Raw genomic sequence first — 16,494 nt, 5'->3', positions numbered from 1 at the left:
CCCCTCCTCCTCCACCTCTTGACCTTGTCCTCTCTCCATTCATCACTCCATCTCTCCTCCCACAGACATCCTGTCTTCCTCTGAATGGTTCTTCAGCCGATGGTTGAGTGGAGTGAAAGAAAACGACAGAGTGAAACCTCAAACGTCAGATTTATGAATGAAAGATGGCGTCACCTTCACCTGCACGCTCCGTTACATCAGAACTGTTTCACACTGCTGCAGTTTACTACAAGTACTGCTACTACAAGTACTGCTACTACAGGTACTGCTACTACAAGTACTGCTACTACAGGTACTGCTACTACAAGTACTGCTACTACAAGTACTGCTGCAGTTTACTACAAGTACTGATACTACAAGTACGGCTACTACAAGTACTGCTGCTACAAGTACTGCTACTACAAGTACTGCTACAGTTGTTTTCAGAGTGGATGTGTGTAAAGATCCGCACAGAGTGATGAACTCTGTTAGCTCCAGCCTTGAATCAGCTCGTTCATATGAATCAATACAACAACAACACCGAGCCAGAGCAACGCTACGACATGTACTACAAGTACTCATGCAGTTTACTACAAGTACTGCTGCAGTTTACTACAAGTACTCATGCAGTTCACTACAAGTACTCATGCAGTTTACTACACGTACTGCTGCTATGAGTACTGCTACAGTTTACTATAAGTACTGCTGCAGTTTACCACGAGTACTGCTGCAGTTTACCACGAGTACTGCTGCAGTTTACTACTAGTACTGCTGCAGTTTACTAAGAGTGCTGCTACAGTTTACTACGAGTACTGCTACAGTTTACTACAAGTGCTGCTACAGTTTACTACGAGTACTGCTACAGTTTACTACGAGTACTGCTACAGTTTACTACAAGTACTGCTGCTACAAGTGCTGCTGCAGTTTACTACAAGTGCTGCTGCAGTTTACTACAAGTGCTGCTACAGTTTACTACGAGTACTGCTGCAGTTTACTACGAGTACTGCTGCAGTTTACTACAAGTACTGCTGCTACAAGTGCTGCTGCAGTTTACTACAAGTGCTGCTGCAGTTTACTACAAGTGCTGCTACAGTTTACTACAAGTGCTGCTACAGTTTACTACGAGTACTGCTGCAGTTTACTACGAGTACTGCTACTATAAGTACTGCTGCAGTTTACTACGAGTACTGCTGCAGTTTACTTCTGTTACTAATGAATCCTGTCTAACTCATGTTTATTACTGTTTAACTCGGGCTCATTGAGTTTTATCGAATACTTTTTACAGTTTAAGTTTATTTGTTATATTTAACTCGGGGCTGACTAGAGAACGAGTCGTCATGAGTCCACCATGTCGGGCCTTTAGATCATGTGACACACGTCATGGCCACCATAACTTCTCTTTCATGCTGGGAAGGAGAGGGTGAGGCGACAGGGTTGCAATCATTAGCTACACCACTAGATGCCACTAAATCCTACTCAGTGCTCCTTTAACTCCAGACTGAACCACAATGCTTTTTAAAACCACGACTTCTGCATGTCTCACCTGGACTGACGTGTGAACAGGTGAACGTTACACCTGCTGAACATCAGCACGCTGATCAGTAGGAAATACATTTGCACAGGAAACAACAGTTTACATATATAAGCTGATGCAGAGTATGAAGCACACACACACGCACACATACACACACACGTCGTTGAGGTGTTCAAACACACATACACAAAATATACTGTGCATGGACTCCTCTAACAAGCACACATTCACATACCGATATGCATTAAACATGCATGGACCGATGCAAATATGAATACAGACATGCACACACACTCATGCAGAGTATAGTCACACACACACACACACACACACACACACACACACACACACACACACACACACACACGCAGCAGCACGTACAGGAAGTGTGCAGGCTGCAGAAGCAACAAAGCCGTCATTTGCATGAAGAACGATGTGGAAGTGAAACCAAAGCTCCTGACGGCACCACACTGTACCCACCACTACATACACTCTCTCTCTCACACACACACACACACACACACACACACCTACTTTCCATGTGATTTGAATGCACAAACAAAGAGGCCAGTGGACTTCTGGTTACCTGGAGGAAATGGAGGCCAAACTAACTGCTGTTGTCTCAGCAACAGTCATATCCCATAATGCTATTCAAATTCTGCCGCTCTGTTATCTCGCTCGTTGGTCTGTGGTCTGCGCGCACACACACACACACACACACACACACACACACACACACTTTAACACACACACATTTAGACTAGTGTGCAGTTGCTCACCCAAAGGCCATTCATTTGGACACAGCTGTCAGTCAATGCACATGATCATCACTCTGCTGCCCCGTGTGTGTGTGTGTGTGTGTGTGTGTGTGTGTGTGTGTCTCTCCATGCGATGCTGTCAAGGGCGCAGCTTGCATCCGTCGTACCAAGCCATGGTCGCCATGGCAACAGAACATACACTTCTTCTTCTTCTTCTTCTTCTTGCTCTTCACCTCCTGCCTTCCTCTCTTTCTCTCCCCACTTTCTTTATTTGAACATACTATTGTGTGTGGGAGAGGAGGTGAATGTGTGTGTGTGTGTGTGTGTGTGTGTGTGTGTGTGTGTGAGTTAACTTCCTGGTCTGTTTTAGCCAATCGATGAACAGAAGTGTCCACTCCTGTGTGTGTTTTTTTTTTTTAATATTATTTTCAGTGTACTTCTCAATGTACCGACTCTGTGGTTACCATGGCGCCCGCATCCATTTGGTCCTCCATCTCTCTCTCTCTCTCTCTCTCTCTCTTTTTGTTATTTCACTTCATTCAGTGAGATTTCTGTTTTTTTTTTTTCCGACGTGACGCTTCACTTCAGTCTTCAGTTTTTGGACCGTGTTGCAGCTCGGCTTGTTTTCTAATTCATCTGTCAGCTCATCATCCAGATGTTTTGTTTTTTTTCTGTTTTCAAATGTGAAACGTGCAGAACGAAGCGGCTTCCCCGCGCGCAGGGCTCGAGGTTCTCACTCGGTCGTCTCAGTGACGATGATGTGGTCGGTCACGCGTTCAATCTCTACTCATGCGGAGATTTTAGGGCCAGGTGTTCGACAGCGCTCGCCACCGCAATCATAAACGCGTCACATGAGGAAATATAAATCTTTGAACAGAATGGTGCTCATCCTTCTGGTAGAGTAACACAGATTGGGAGAATCTATGAGAAAGAGCATAGAAGCTATTTTTAACGTTCTTATGACAACATTTAAACAATTAAAGCAGCTCTAACTATCAATAATTCTCACCTACGATGGACGTTTTTTGACATTTGCTGCATATCTCTCCTCGATCCGCACAGTCTTTGCTTTGTTTTGGTTTATTACGTGTCTTTTTAAGCTTTCTGCTGGACAGCAGTGTGTCCCGGTGCTGTGTTCGCACCGCTGCATATGAAAGAAGAAGTGAAGGCCGAGGCACAGATGTACACAGTGCATCAAGCTTGCTGCCAGTTTGCCTCAGTGGCAAAATATGGTACTGCAACGAGAAACGCTTCTGCATATCAAAAACAGACAGTCGTTATAAAAAAAAAACATTTGTGAACTGTTGATAGGTCGATAATTAATGTTTGTATCTATGCAGAGAAACAGACACTAACGCCCATGTGGAGTAGGTCACGTAACACACAAGCAAACTGACAAGAAATACAAATATCTCTGGTATCTGCTGGGTGCTGGGAGTCTTGAATCCAGTTTTCATAGTACAACCCTTTGGTACTTTCATATATAATAATGTTTTGGTATGGATGTAGATGTGTAAGCAGGAGACTGTCCTCCAAGCATCAATCACTTGACAAGCTGTAGCAATTACGATACAAAGGAGGAAGTTTGGTGACGTTATAGAGCGACTGAGGGTCGAGGACGGACGGGTGGATCAGTAAAACATCAGATCCTAACACGGGAGGTCGCTGTCCGCGTCCCGTGTTGTTGTTTTCTGAAGTGAACCGCTTGTTTATTACTGTAAACATGACGACGGAGTTAACGAACTAGTCTTTTTTAATCCAAACAAAAGTACATATCCTGAAGCCAAACCCTGATCTCTGCCTGAACACAACTCAACCAAACCTGAACCACAGAGCTGTCACATCATAAGACTCATTCATTTTAATAACTCGAGGATTTTTTTTTTTGGAGGCCGCAGACAAATTCTGCCCGACACGAGAACATATTTTGTCTTTTAATTTGGAGGACTTGTTGGCATGGAGACATACTTTCTGTCTCTCTCTGTCTGTCTGAACAGCTTGCCTCCATTTGGAGCAGCCATTGACATTTGTCACCATCTAACCCACCTGACACACACACACACACACACACACACAGTGTGCACATTTTACAGCATGTGCACAGTCTGCAGGCGCTGACGCACATCCTGTGCGTGTCTTCTGATGTGTGACTGTGTGTGTTTTTACGGAGATGACAACGTATGAACTTTAAAACAAAAACCCACTCGTTTGGGGCTTTGAGGTGCAGATAGTAATCTGTGTTTTACCTGATCTATTTCTGTGCACTCTGTGTGACACACACACACACACACACACAGTACACAGGGTCTCTGGATGACATAGTCGTGCGTGTCTCGTACTTGATGCGAAGCCGTCTGTTACACAGGAAGAGGAAGTGACACCGCTGACATGCTGGCACACACAGTACGCCGCTGCCTCTTCTACCTCTCTGTGTTTGCAGCCATCCAGCTCTACAGCATCCAACATCACATGCAGCACAGCGGCCATCACACACACACACACATACACACACACCTTCTCCTTCTTCTTCATGTATAATCCTAAATCTGTGTTAACAGCCCTTCATTTCTCCTAATCTACGCGGCATCACCTCACCACTCTCTCTCTAATATTCTCCAGTTTTGCAATTCAAAATGCAAAGATGTGTCCTTGATCCTCGGTGATCGCCGTGCGGGGGGGATGGTGACGCTTTTATATATATACCAGGCCTGGCGCTCGTAGTTTTAATGATGCACACAGAAAACGGAGCCTGTTCTGTCGTTAGTCGTGAAATCTGACCTGAATGTTTGAACGTGAAGCTGACGACCTTTTTTTAAATGTATTATTATTAATACAGAGATGTGACGGATCTAGAAATTCGACATGCATCAGAGAAGATCAAGATTTGAGTTGAATCTCTCGACTGTGACATAACCGTACACTCTTCAGGGTTTCATCACGATGTCAGCTTACGGTACACGAGCTGCCACCCCTTAATCTCCGTCAGCTCCTCGTGATATCAGGAGCTTCGTGATTTCATAACCGACCAGAAAGGTGACGTGTCGTGTTGAGATGACATCGACACGACAAAACAAGGGAAAGGATTACAAACACAGACACAGAGGCGTGCTGCTGCGTTTACGTTTCATTTTATCACTATGCAGCAGCTTTAGTTACTTCTCGTTGTGAAGTAATCAACATGTTTTGAGGCAGCGAATGAGAAAAGTTTGATGGAAACTGCAAAACTGGAGAAGGCAAAAATGTTTTTATGCTCACTTGAGGTTGAGGTTTTTTATAAAAAATGAATTATTGCTGTTGATGTTTAAGTCACATGACTGATCAGCTGTTTCCACTCATCCATGGTCCAAACAGATCTGACATAACCTTTGTCACACTGATACATGAAACAAACACAGCTCGTCATATTTACAATGCCGCTCTTTTTTAATTATGTCATCTTAGTGCTCCCTCTTCTACCGCCGCTCACCTCGATGAGCTCATCTTCTAATGTCTGCTGGATGGAAAGAAGCATTCGTTCTCATTTTCTTTTGCCAAATGATTCAAAATTCTGTAAAAATCTGTGACACATTAGGCTGGAAACGCGTCCAATCATGGCGGCTTATCTCATTCATATCACATGAGACGTCCTAACAACTAACATCCATGTTACATGACGTGAGACTGACATGAGACAAAAAAGAAAAAAGAAACTTTACATGACGGCAGGCGGCAGGACCATGAAAGTGAGTTTTTTTTTTTTTTTCTTTTTCATTTACACTCCCAGCCGAGGTCACACCTCTGGTAACGAAGCTGGACGGTTGCCCCGGCAACCAGCCGGGAGAAAACAGGGGGAGAGTAATTCTGGTTAAATGAATACAGCTCAACTCTCTCCGTGTCTTACCGTCTGTTTCTCTCTCTCTCTCTCTCTCATGACAAAAGCTTCAGCCATTTTAAATCATATCGATGCTTATTATTACAAAGACTGTAATTTTTTTTTTTTTTTTATGCCATTTTATCCTCGTTTTGATTTTTTTTCAGACACTCTATACTCCGGCCAGGAGTTTCTCCTCTTTGGCGTCAATCTACTTTCACATTTCAACCAGATTTCACGTTTTTTTTTAGCTAATTTCAACTTTTACTTCTGTATTTTACCTGTTCTCAAACATTTTGTCTATAAATTTGCCTTCAGTGACCCATCGAACTCACAAATGTCACCTGTATCCATCCTAGAATTTTTACTTGCTGCAAAAAATCATTTTCCTGCAAACAACTCAGCGTGACCTCGTGACCCCCTCACGTCAGCTTTTCACTGTGTTTGTTGCGTATGACTGCACACATGCACACGTGTGGTTAGAAGATTTCTGGATCCTACCTGGTGTCACCGTCTGATCCAATTTAGCAAGTCCACAAACTGGTCACAGCCCCTGGAGAGGAGAGAGAGAGAGAGAGAGATGAAGTATTTTTAATGAAATTCAATGCAACACACCAACAGGACATCTTAAAGGTAGTATCATGGTCCTTTTGGGGACAAGAGACACAGTCTTCATCTTTCTATGATTGTCCGTGCACGTTTCAAAGTATGTGGACACTCACGAAGCATTTGTGTACTTTGAGTTTTGGCCAGTCGAGGGACACTTACTATGATAATCTGCACACGGCGTCTCCAAAGCTCACTAATGTCACACATGATATCAGTGTAAACATGACATGGATTTATGTGCTGGGCTATTTCTCCACCAGCACCTCCCCGGAGTCTCCACATAACTGCTCCCGACCAAAACTATTTCCCTGCAGCATGCGATGATGTTTTAGTTCATTCATTAGTGTGCAGTTTGGGGAAGACCCCTTCCTGTCGCACAATAACAACGCCCTCATGCACAAACCAGTTTCCCCAGTTTGGTGTGGAAGATGCACAGAGCCCTGACCTGAACACATATACTGTACACATGAGTATATACATGAATGTAGGTTTCTAAAGAGCTGTTATGAAGCTCAAGCTACAAACAAGCCATCTGTCAATCAAAGCGCCCACGCTCTTAATCCTGCATAACTTTAAGCCTTAATATAACCTGAACAGGTGAGTTGTATATAAATTCACCCTCAGTACAGTTGTCATGAACGGGGAAATTAACTACAGAGACCAAAACTGTTTTTTGTACCAGGCTGTAAACATGTTTATTTCTGCTGTGAAACATGGGGACTTATGGAGACTGACTCACTTCTGGAGCCAGCCTCAAGTGGACGTTAGAGGAACTGCAGTTTTTAACACTTCTGCATCAGCTTCACTTCACAGCCTCAGAGGTTTCTGCTTGCCTCAGCCTCATCCGACACCTCTGGGTGAACCGTGAGCCAAATCTTATCTCCCATCGTCAGTGCTGGACCTCACTAACGCTCCTGTGGCTGAACTGGAGAAAATCCCTGCAAACATCTGCCTGAGAATCGTCCCTGAGGAGTTGGACGCTGCTGTAGCAGCAGATTAAGATCCATGATTTTAGAGTGAGAGCTTCAAGAATGACATACGAGATCGGGGCGCCCGCCAAAATAAAAGCATGGATTGTCAACATTCTCTTCGTGTTTTTAAAGGTTCAAATGTCATGAGAGTCTCTCGGCGCATAAATATAAATCCAGCGTTTGAATTTACGTCAGGAGAAATGAAGCAGTGTTGATTTTTTTTTTTGTAATTTCCATGACAACAGAAAAGTGACACGCTGAGGTTTGTAATCGAAAAATCTTCTGAAAACACTCTTGGCGTTTTCTTGGCGGATTCTGAGAGTTTGACACTGACATTTCAAACCCTTCGATGAATCCGACATTAAACAGATAAAAAAACAAACAGCGACGCTCCGTCTTTAAGAGTTTCAGATCATTCGTGTCATCTTGATTTTCACTTCTCGTTCGTCACTTGGGGTTTTTTTTTATTTTTTATTTGAGCCCGCTGAGGTTTCTGTCCCGTCTCACCTGCTGAGATTGGATTTCTTTTCATCCCCCTTGTCTTATCTTTTGTATGAATATGCAAATGACTCGACCTAAACCTACAGCGGTAACTGTCTCATCGGTTTTCACTGTGGGAGATAACATCAGACCGGGCGGCAGAGTCTGGGAACGGTTCAGCGTAGATACGTGTTCAAGATATATTGTTAGCTCAGAAAATGGTTCTACAAGCACAAATTTAGTTTATTAAAACACTAACAAAATATGTCATGAGTCGATTTTGAGATTATAGTTCAAGAAAAAAAAAATCCGCCTCCGACACGTTTTCATTTGACATTTTCCCGCTCACCTACTTTCCCTAAGAGCCGCCTCATTCACCTACGTCAGTCTGATTTACTACATTTCCCAAAATGCCATCGAACACCCCCCCCCACACCGCATAGAAAACACCTTAACTGAAGGCTTTTACATGTACGTAAGACACGAGGCGTGAATTACTACAGACATGAAAGTGCGAGTTTCCCACTGAGAGAGAGCGAGTTTCACATTTTACTCAAAACCAAACGACCAATTTTATGTTTCTAACATTTTCTGCTTCTGGTTTCTTTTTCTGTGGGAGCAAAGCGTTTTGAATTTCTCCCCGTACGATGGTTGGCGGCTCTAGATTCAGAGTGACTGATACCAAAAGCTTGTTTCTGGTGTTTTTCGGTGACACGTTTGAAGTCGATACAAATCTGAAACCTCATGTTCATTTTAAACATGACTTATTATGAGTAATGCAAAGTCTGTTAACATTTCAGTTTAAAACCTGTCACTCTCGCTCTTCTCTTTAACAAAAGTCATATTTTGTGTCACATTTACAGAAATGTAACAGCAGCAAAATGCTTCATTATGTCAACCCAAAAAGCCAAATCTTCCAGCCGTACAGTATCTGACAAGGTCATAAATATTATATTATAAAAACAAAGCTCTGACAGAGGGCCGTGATTGGCCCCCGGGCCGGACTTTGGACATCCCTGATTTAAAGGTATCTAGTGATGTAGAAACTCTGGTGGCGCCAGTGTTTGATTTGTCCTTTCTGGTCTACTGTAGAAACATCTCTAATTATCCAAAAAAAAGAACTCACTTCTCAGTATCGGTAAATTAAACCAGTCACGCCTTTGCGACCACTCGGCTGGATTACTGCGATGCACTTTATTTGTGGGTTAGTGCGTCCTGCATTAGTCGTCTTCAGCTGGTACAAAATGCTGCTGCACGTCTTTTAACTGGCACAAGCAAATATGAACTGAAGTATGAACATTTCACCGATTTTAGCGTCACTCCACTGGCTGCCTGTCCATTTTAGGATTCATTTTTAAATTCTTTTATTTGCCTTGAATGGCCTTGCCCGGCCTAACCTCTCTGAGCTGCTTTGGTCAGCTGACCAGCTTTATTTTGTTGCACAGCACTTGTGTTTGCTAAAAATCGTGCTATATAAATAAATTGTATTGGATTGGATCAGCGAGTGTTAATAACTAAACTAGTTCCACTTTTGCTAATTAAGTTATCTGAGTTGACGGGTGTTTTGTTTGAGGAGCCGGGCTTCATTCAGACCAGAGCCCTGAAGAAGCTTCTTCAGGAACCTGTGGGCGACGTCACGGCACTATGTCCACGTCTTGTACAGTCTGTGGGAAGATCGCTGTGTGTATATGCTGAGTGTTGCTCTGTACGTGTGATTTATAATCCATCCACAGTGGAAGGAGAGCGGAGGTGTCATTTGGGATTTTCTGATTACAAAACACTGATTTAGCTCCGCTGTCTGATGCATAAATGCATGAAGTGAAACTAATTACAAGCTGCTGAGAAAGTAGGCCAGTTTGGATAAAGCTCCGTCATCAGCCCATCATTTAAACAGTCAAACACACACACACACACACACACACACACACACACACACACACACACACACACACACACACAGTTTCATCTCTCGTATTTCCCGTCTCGTTAAAAAGCTGCCGTGCTATTGGCTGGAGTGGGCACGTCGATCAGCAGCAGGACGATCGCTGATTGGCTGAGGGACAGAAAGCTGGTGTACGAGGTAAGAGAGGGAGTTTCCTTTTGTACAGCTGAGAACACACACACACACTCACACACACACACACACACACACTGAGCAAAGTCCTTCAGGTGTAAAGTGTGTCAGCAGCTGACAGAATAGACACACTCCTCTGATCCTTTCCTCGTCCTTCTCCTCCTCCTCCATCATCTTCTCACCTCCTCTTCTCATTTCCTACCCCCTTGTTTCCTCTCCTCACCTCTTGTTTCCGCTCTTCTTCCTTTCTTCCCCACTTATTTCCTCTTCTCTCACTTCATTTGTCCTTCTCTTGCTTCCTTTCCTTCCCTTTCTTCTCCTCAACTCTTATTCGCTCTTCTCTCCTTTCCTCGTTTCCTCTCACCTTTTTTTCAAAACCTCAACTTACCTCCTCTCTCCTCTTCTTTTTCTTCTTCTCTTCTCCTCTCCTCTCCTCTTGTTTCCTTTCCTCACCCCTTTCCTCCTCCTTCCTTCATTCCTCCTCTCTCTCTCTCTTTAACTTATTCCCTCATCCCTTATCTCATCCTTCCTCCCTTCCTCTTCCTCCTCTCCTCCAGGTGTATGTACTGTACGTCCGACCAGGTATAAAACGAACCACAGAGGAAGAATTTATCGGGACGAGCCAGTCAACCAACTCATTAGCTGTGTGTGTGTGTGTGTGTGTGTGTGTGTGTGTGTGTGAGTGTGTATCTTAATAATTTAGCCGTCGCTGTCAGGACCTCGGTCACCGGAGCGCTCTCAGGTTCCTGTACAGCTCTCAGGTGATCACACACACACACACACACACAGGTGAAACTGTTGCATTCAGACGTGTCACGGTTCAGTGAGATAAACTGGATCGGTTCAGTGTGAAGCTTTAAAATCCTCCTTTAATGCTCTGAATCAGAGGAAGCCCCGCTCGCTTCATACAGGAGGATCAGCAGACACGCTGTCACCGTGCTGCAGGTGCATTACGCCTTGTTTGTTCCTAATAATCCACTCAGAGGCGTCTGATACGTTACAATAACTGAGGCCAAGTTTAAAGCAGAAGTGTGTGTAAACTCGCGGGGTACATCCTGGACAAGTTCATCACAGGGCCTCCACACACACACACACACACACACACACACACACACACACACACACACACACACACATTCACTACAGGCAGTTTCGTGTCAGCAGTTCACCTGCTTGTCTTTGGGCTGTGGCATGCAGGGAACAAAAGTACTGTGCAAACCGCTGCACCGGCGTGCTTTAAAAAAAACAAAATGCTTTTGCGGTAATATATCGGTGTCACTGCAAAGTTCATCCAGCAGCGGGAAATACTTTGATTGCAAGCAGCAAGAGAGCGAGAGAGACTCAGCAGCCCTCGACAACGTCAACCACGATTAGCAGACATGCGTATGATCAATTATTTAACATGTTCAAGAAGATTTAGACGTCTGAGAACTTTTACATCAACATGTCTGTGGAAGATCCACATAGAAAAGTCCTGTTTTAATTCAAGCTTACAGACTATATCGGTTATATATCTCATATCATTCGGGCTGAACTCGTATTTTGAGCGTTTGAGGCAAAACACGAAAGTTAAAGAAGAATTTGAACGGAGGTTTGTCAGCAGGTGTTTGTTCATGGTGCGGAGTGTTAGGTCTCTGTAAATCATGTTATAAGAGAAGAGCACGGTCTCTATGAGATAACTGGCACTATATAAATAAAATAGAATTGAATCGACTTTCTATTATTTATTTACTTTTGAATTATCTCGGCCATGATGATAAATAAATAAATATTTGGACAGTTTTAATTAAAGGTACACAAACATACACCTGCCGTACTTCATGAACATATTTGTTCTGTCTATAACACATCAAAGATTTCACGGCACGAGCAACTTTGGTTTGAGCAACAATTAAAACGTCCTGTGAAACAGAGACGGCACGAAAACATTTTCAAATCTGCAGCAAATGATTTTTTTTTTTCTTTAAACGCTCATAAGCTGATTTTCACGGTGATATCAAATAAAGATGTTCGGTAATTGTTTCAACGCTCGACTTCAAGATGAAAATATTAGAAGCTGATGGTGTTTGTCGTCAAAGAGTGGAGGGACGCTCCGAAGACAAACACTTCACTTCACTGTGTGTGTGTGTGTGTGTGTGTGTGTGTGTGTGTGTGTCACTTCATCACACCATGCTATACATCTGCCATCATTTCAAATTCTCCAGCTCTGATGTGTGCACTGTGGTAATTGACAGCAAATGCAAACTCGTCACATCTGCAGCGACGCTAACCGAAACACAGGCCGCGGGAAGCAGTATAGAAAAAGTGAGACACAGAAACACAACGGGGTTTAAAGGCAGGAGCACAAACAAAGATGGAGTTCTAACAAACATAAAGTTCTACCAGATATTCAAAGCAAAGGTGTCATTGTGATTCTCCAATAAGCACAAAACAAGAAGGCCGCTCACGATCGACACCGCCTGTTTGCAGCCGACAACTGAGCTGACCAACGCTCTGAGGAAGAGACAAAGCCATTTTTCATTGCCATAATCTTATGAGACTTATAAATACTACCATATTATTCATGGCAGAAACTTCCTCCCACGAGCAAACACGTGTCGTTTAAACAAACGTGCCGTCGCTGATAAAAGCCTCGACCCGACATCGACACCCAAAACCCGGCATCTCTCAAACATGCTCATGAAACATGACAAAGATATGTCATTCAGATTTTTAAACTTTAACCTGCTGCTGTCACCAACTAACACAATGACATCAGTGCACTGAAACTGCAAACATACAAAGAAACATACATTGATAATTAAATGACCCAAACTGAGTTATATTCCTTTAAAAAAAGGTTTTATATCGACACATATCATACTAAATAAACGCTCAGTCTATCTCTGACAGGCAAATACGCCCCGATAAAATCGGCCTACCGATATCTGGGTCGAGCTCAGGTCGCTGAGGTCAGTCTGTTTTCTTAGTGACCCTTAAAAATGAAGCATTCGGTTAAAAAAGTGATTTTCCTTCATCAACAGATAAAACGTTTTTTTGTCTGTAGCAGAATTTAAAGGTCCGAATCTTCAGGACGATTGAAGCACAGCCGCTCTACCGAAATTCTGCACCGTGAATATTTGCATATTTCATCTCACACAAACCAACACACACACACACACAGTGTGTCAATGTCAGCCCTGCATGCTGCAGCTCTCCAGAATACTTTCAACTGCTGCATGTCATATACTTTTAAATGTACCTCACACACGTTCAGCCAAAGTTATGAAGTAATGTTTGGTGCTGAAAATCAACTCACACCTCCTGAATGTTCTCATGTGTGTGTGTGTGTGTGTGTGTGTGTGTGTGTGTGTTTGTGCATGGACGCTCGCTCCTACGCAGCACACCCTGATGGCCATCTGAGGTGGCAGTGGGACAGATGGTACGTAGGTCGGTCTTTCCCCGTGCACGCTCTCACACACACATCCACGCGCACACAGCCGTGCACACACTGTAATGATCTCTTTAGCTGCAGGCTCTCTGACAGCAACAGCAACTTTTTTTTTTTTTGTTATTGCTCTTGGAGAAACAGCAAACAGAGCATTCATCACCAGCAGCGTTGGTCTCTCGTGGAGTTTGTTTGTTTCTGTCCACATCTGAGCTCCCTTTTTTTTTTCTTTGAGTTGTCTCTCGCGCGTCATTTCTAAAAATATATCGTCTTTACAGGGTTTATAATTAGCCGCTTTCCCTGCCAACAAAAGACAAAGTGACAACGCGGTTTGTGAGAAGAACTTTCTTGCTTTCTTCTGACTGATTGATGGATTCGTGCACGCTCGTGCTCGATCCCGACGCGTTCTTTTTTTTCTGTGTTTCCTGTGTGGCACGTTAAAAAACATCAGTCATGTTGGCAGCAGCTGGGCGGCATGGCATGGCACGGCACGGCACGGCACGGCGTCCCTCAGCTGTTTAAACCTGCACCCCTCACACTGCCAATCAAACCCGGCTTCTGCTGTAGTCTGACCTCCTTTAAGCGTACAGTAGTGCTTGACCCTGACCTTTGACCTCTGACCTCTCTCTGTGCTCACATGGGAAGAGAAAGAGAGAGAGAGAGAGAGCCGATCACAGGATTATTTATGATGTGCTTATATGATGAGGCTTTAAATCTCTTCTCTGGACAGAGAGAAAAAAAATATTTTCCAGCATAAGAGTATGAGCAGGCTTGTTAAAGAAGGAGAGAGAGAGAGATGGAGCAGGGCCGGGCCGTGCGTCGGAGTCTCCCCGGCTGGGGCCCCTCTCTAGACGGCAACACGTCATGGAACATTCCCGGAACCAGCCAGCGCACCACCCACCATTTCTCTCTCTCTCTCTCTCTCTCTCTCTCTCTCTCTCATGCACAGACACACAAACAGAGGAAACAAACGATGAGCATATGAGATAAAGTCACTCCCTTCTTCTTTATAAAAAAAAGAAAGAAGATAATAATAAATAACTCCTTCCTTTGACACAGTTTGTAATTCTGGAGACAGAAGTCAACAAAAAAAAAAAAGTGGCTTCTGTCACATTCATCAGGCTGTAGCGGCAACAAGGAAATACCAGAGGGAGTGCGCTAAGGTCACGGCTTCAGCTCACTTCTGATTATATGACATGAATATTAATGCGCAAGTGAACTTCTGTCAGGATGGAGCAGCCACAAACGGGCACATGCAGAAAAATCCACCTTCCAAATAAAAAATAAAAATCACACTGTCACACCTAACCGAGCTTCCACTTTCACCGCTCCATATCCACCAACACTCCCCGCTCCCTCCCTCTCTCTCTCCCCCTCTCCCGGCCTTGCAGCCAGCCTGGCCGTGCAGGCTACTGCAAATTCCTCAGGATATTACGCAACCCGGGTAATCTGCATGCAATGCAATGCGTGCCCGGGGTATTCCCCCTGCATAGCCGTGCCCTTATAAGCTAAACAAAAAGATCAGGTGCGGTGAAAAGAGCTCATAGTGTCCGTCATGGCGCAGAAAACCCCGCTGTCACTGTGATATGTGTGAGAATCATAGTCCTGCTTCAAGGTTTCGCTTTTTTTTCCCCCCCTGCACTTACCTCCTGTCTGCGCTCCGGCTGCGCGTCTCCGTCTCCGTGTGCGAAAATGACAACAAGCTGAACCCCCCGGCTGACAGGAGATCCGATTCCGGGCGGGTTTGACACCTCGCTTGATTTGTCCGTTTTTTAGAAAACAGCCGAAAAGGAAGCAGTTGTTAGAAATCCAAACACAAACAAGTCGAGTGGCAACGTCGCGGCGGAGTCGGCCGACGGAGGAAAAAAAGTTGCGCGTAAAAATGGAAGGAATCCTTTCCGACCGGATTTCTGCTTTGCCGGAGCTCCACTCCACTACATCGCAGTCAGACAGACAGTAGAGTGTGTGCGCCTGGCTGTGTTATGAGTGTGTATGTGTGCGTGTGTGAGGGTGAAATCAGGAGACACATAACACACGCACACACACACTCATACGCACACGGGGGTTATTCCAAACGCCACTTCCCAGAATAGCAGCATAGAGGAGAGAGGGAGAGAGAGAGAGAGAGAGAGAGAGAGAGAGAGAGAGGGCGTGTGTGTGTGTGTGTGTGTGTGTGTGTGTGTGTGTGTGTGTGCGCCCGTGTGACGTCGTCGGATCCCCCAGCGCGCAACCAGGGCAGAGGGAGGGGAGGGGAGGAGGAGCAGTGGCCGAGGAGGAGGCTCTGACTGCCGGCACAGAGAGAGCAGGATTCCCCGGTCACCTCTGGAGCGACCTGTCTGTCTGACTGTCTGCCTGCCTCGTTTTTTTTTTGTTTTTTTTTACTGTATATTCAGCTGTGGATTCAGACAGGAATGGGACACACTGATCTGCAGTCTGCAGTACTCAAGAGTTTCTGCATGAAATGACAGTATATTCACATTAAATACATGCAGGATCATGTGTACCACCCAATCCTTAATCATACTATAAAAACCTGCAGAATCATTTATCCCTTTACACCCAGCAGCTGATTTATGATCTCTGCAACCATGCAGTTGATTTGGACTTTAGTTTTTTATTGAGCTTTGGAGCATGATCAGATAAAGCTGCCGCGTCCTCCCAGCCTCTCCTCAGGTTTTCCCCTGTGTTGATGCGACTCATTCAGGAATGCAGTCAATGCATAACCTTGCAATGAAGGCACAGAGACTTCCTGGATCTCCTCTGGTTGCCTGGCAACCTCACAGCAACAACTACAGACTCCAGGAAGTCGCCT

At 44.4% G+C, this 16,494-nt stretch overlaps 1 protein-coding gene across 1 annotated transcript in view; it reads right to left on the bottom strand.

Annotated features, from left to right (window-relative positions):
* hivep2a (HIVEP zinc finger 2a) overlaps positions 1-15,820 on the bottom strand; it is a 106,586-nt gene extending 90,766 nt beyond the window's left edge. The window contains exons 1-2 of the mRNA XM_010745328.3: positions 15,329-15,820; positions 6,623-6,674 (exon numbers count right to left, since the gene is read on the bottom strand). The gene's annotated coding sequence lies outside the window, so the exon portion shown is untranslated. The remainder of the gene's footprint in view (positions 1-6,622; positions 6,675-15,328) is intronic.
* Between the last annotated feature and the right edge of the window lie 674 nt (positions 15,821-16,494).

The sequence above is a fragment of the Larimichthys crocea genome, chromosome XI, assembly GCF_000972845.2.
Source record: "Larimichthys crocea isolate SSNF chromosome XI, L_crocea_2.0, whole genome shotgun sequence".
NCBI lineage: Eukaryota > Metazoa > Chordata > Actinopteri > Sciaenidae > Larimichthys > Larimichthys crocea.
This window is presented reverse-complemented; position numbering and strand designations above follow the sequence as displayed.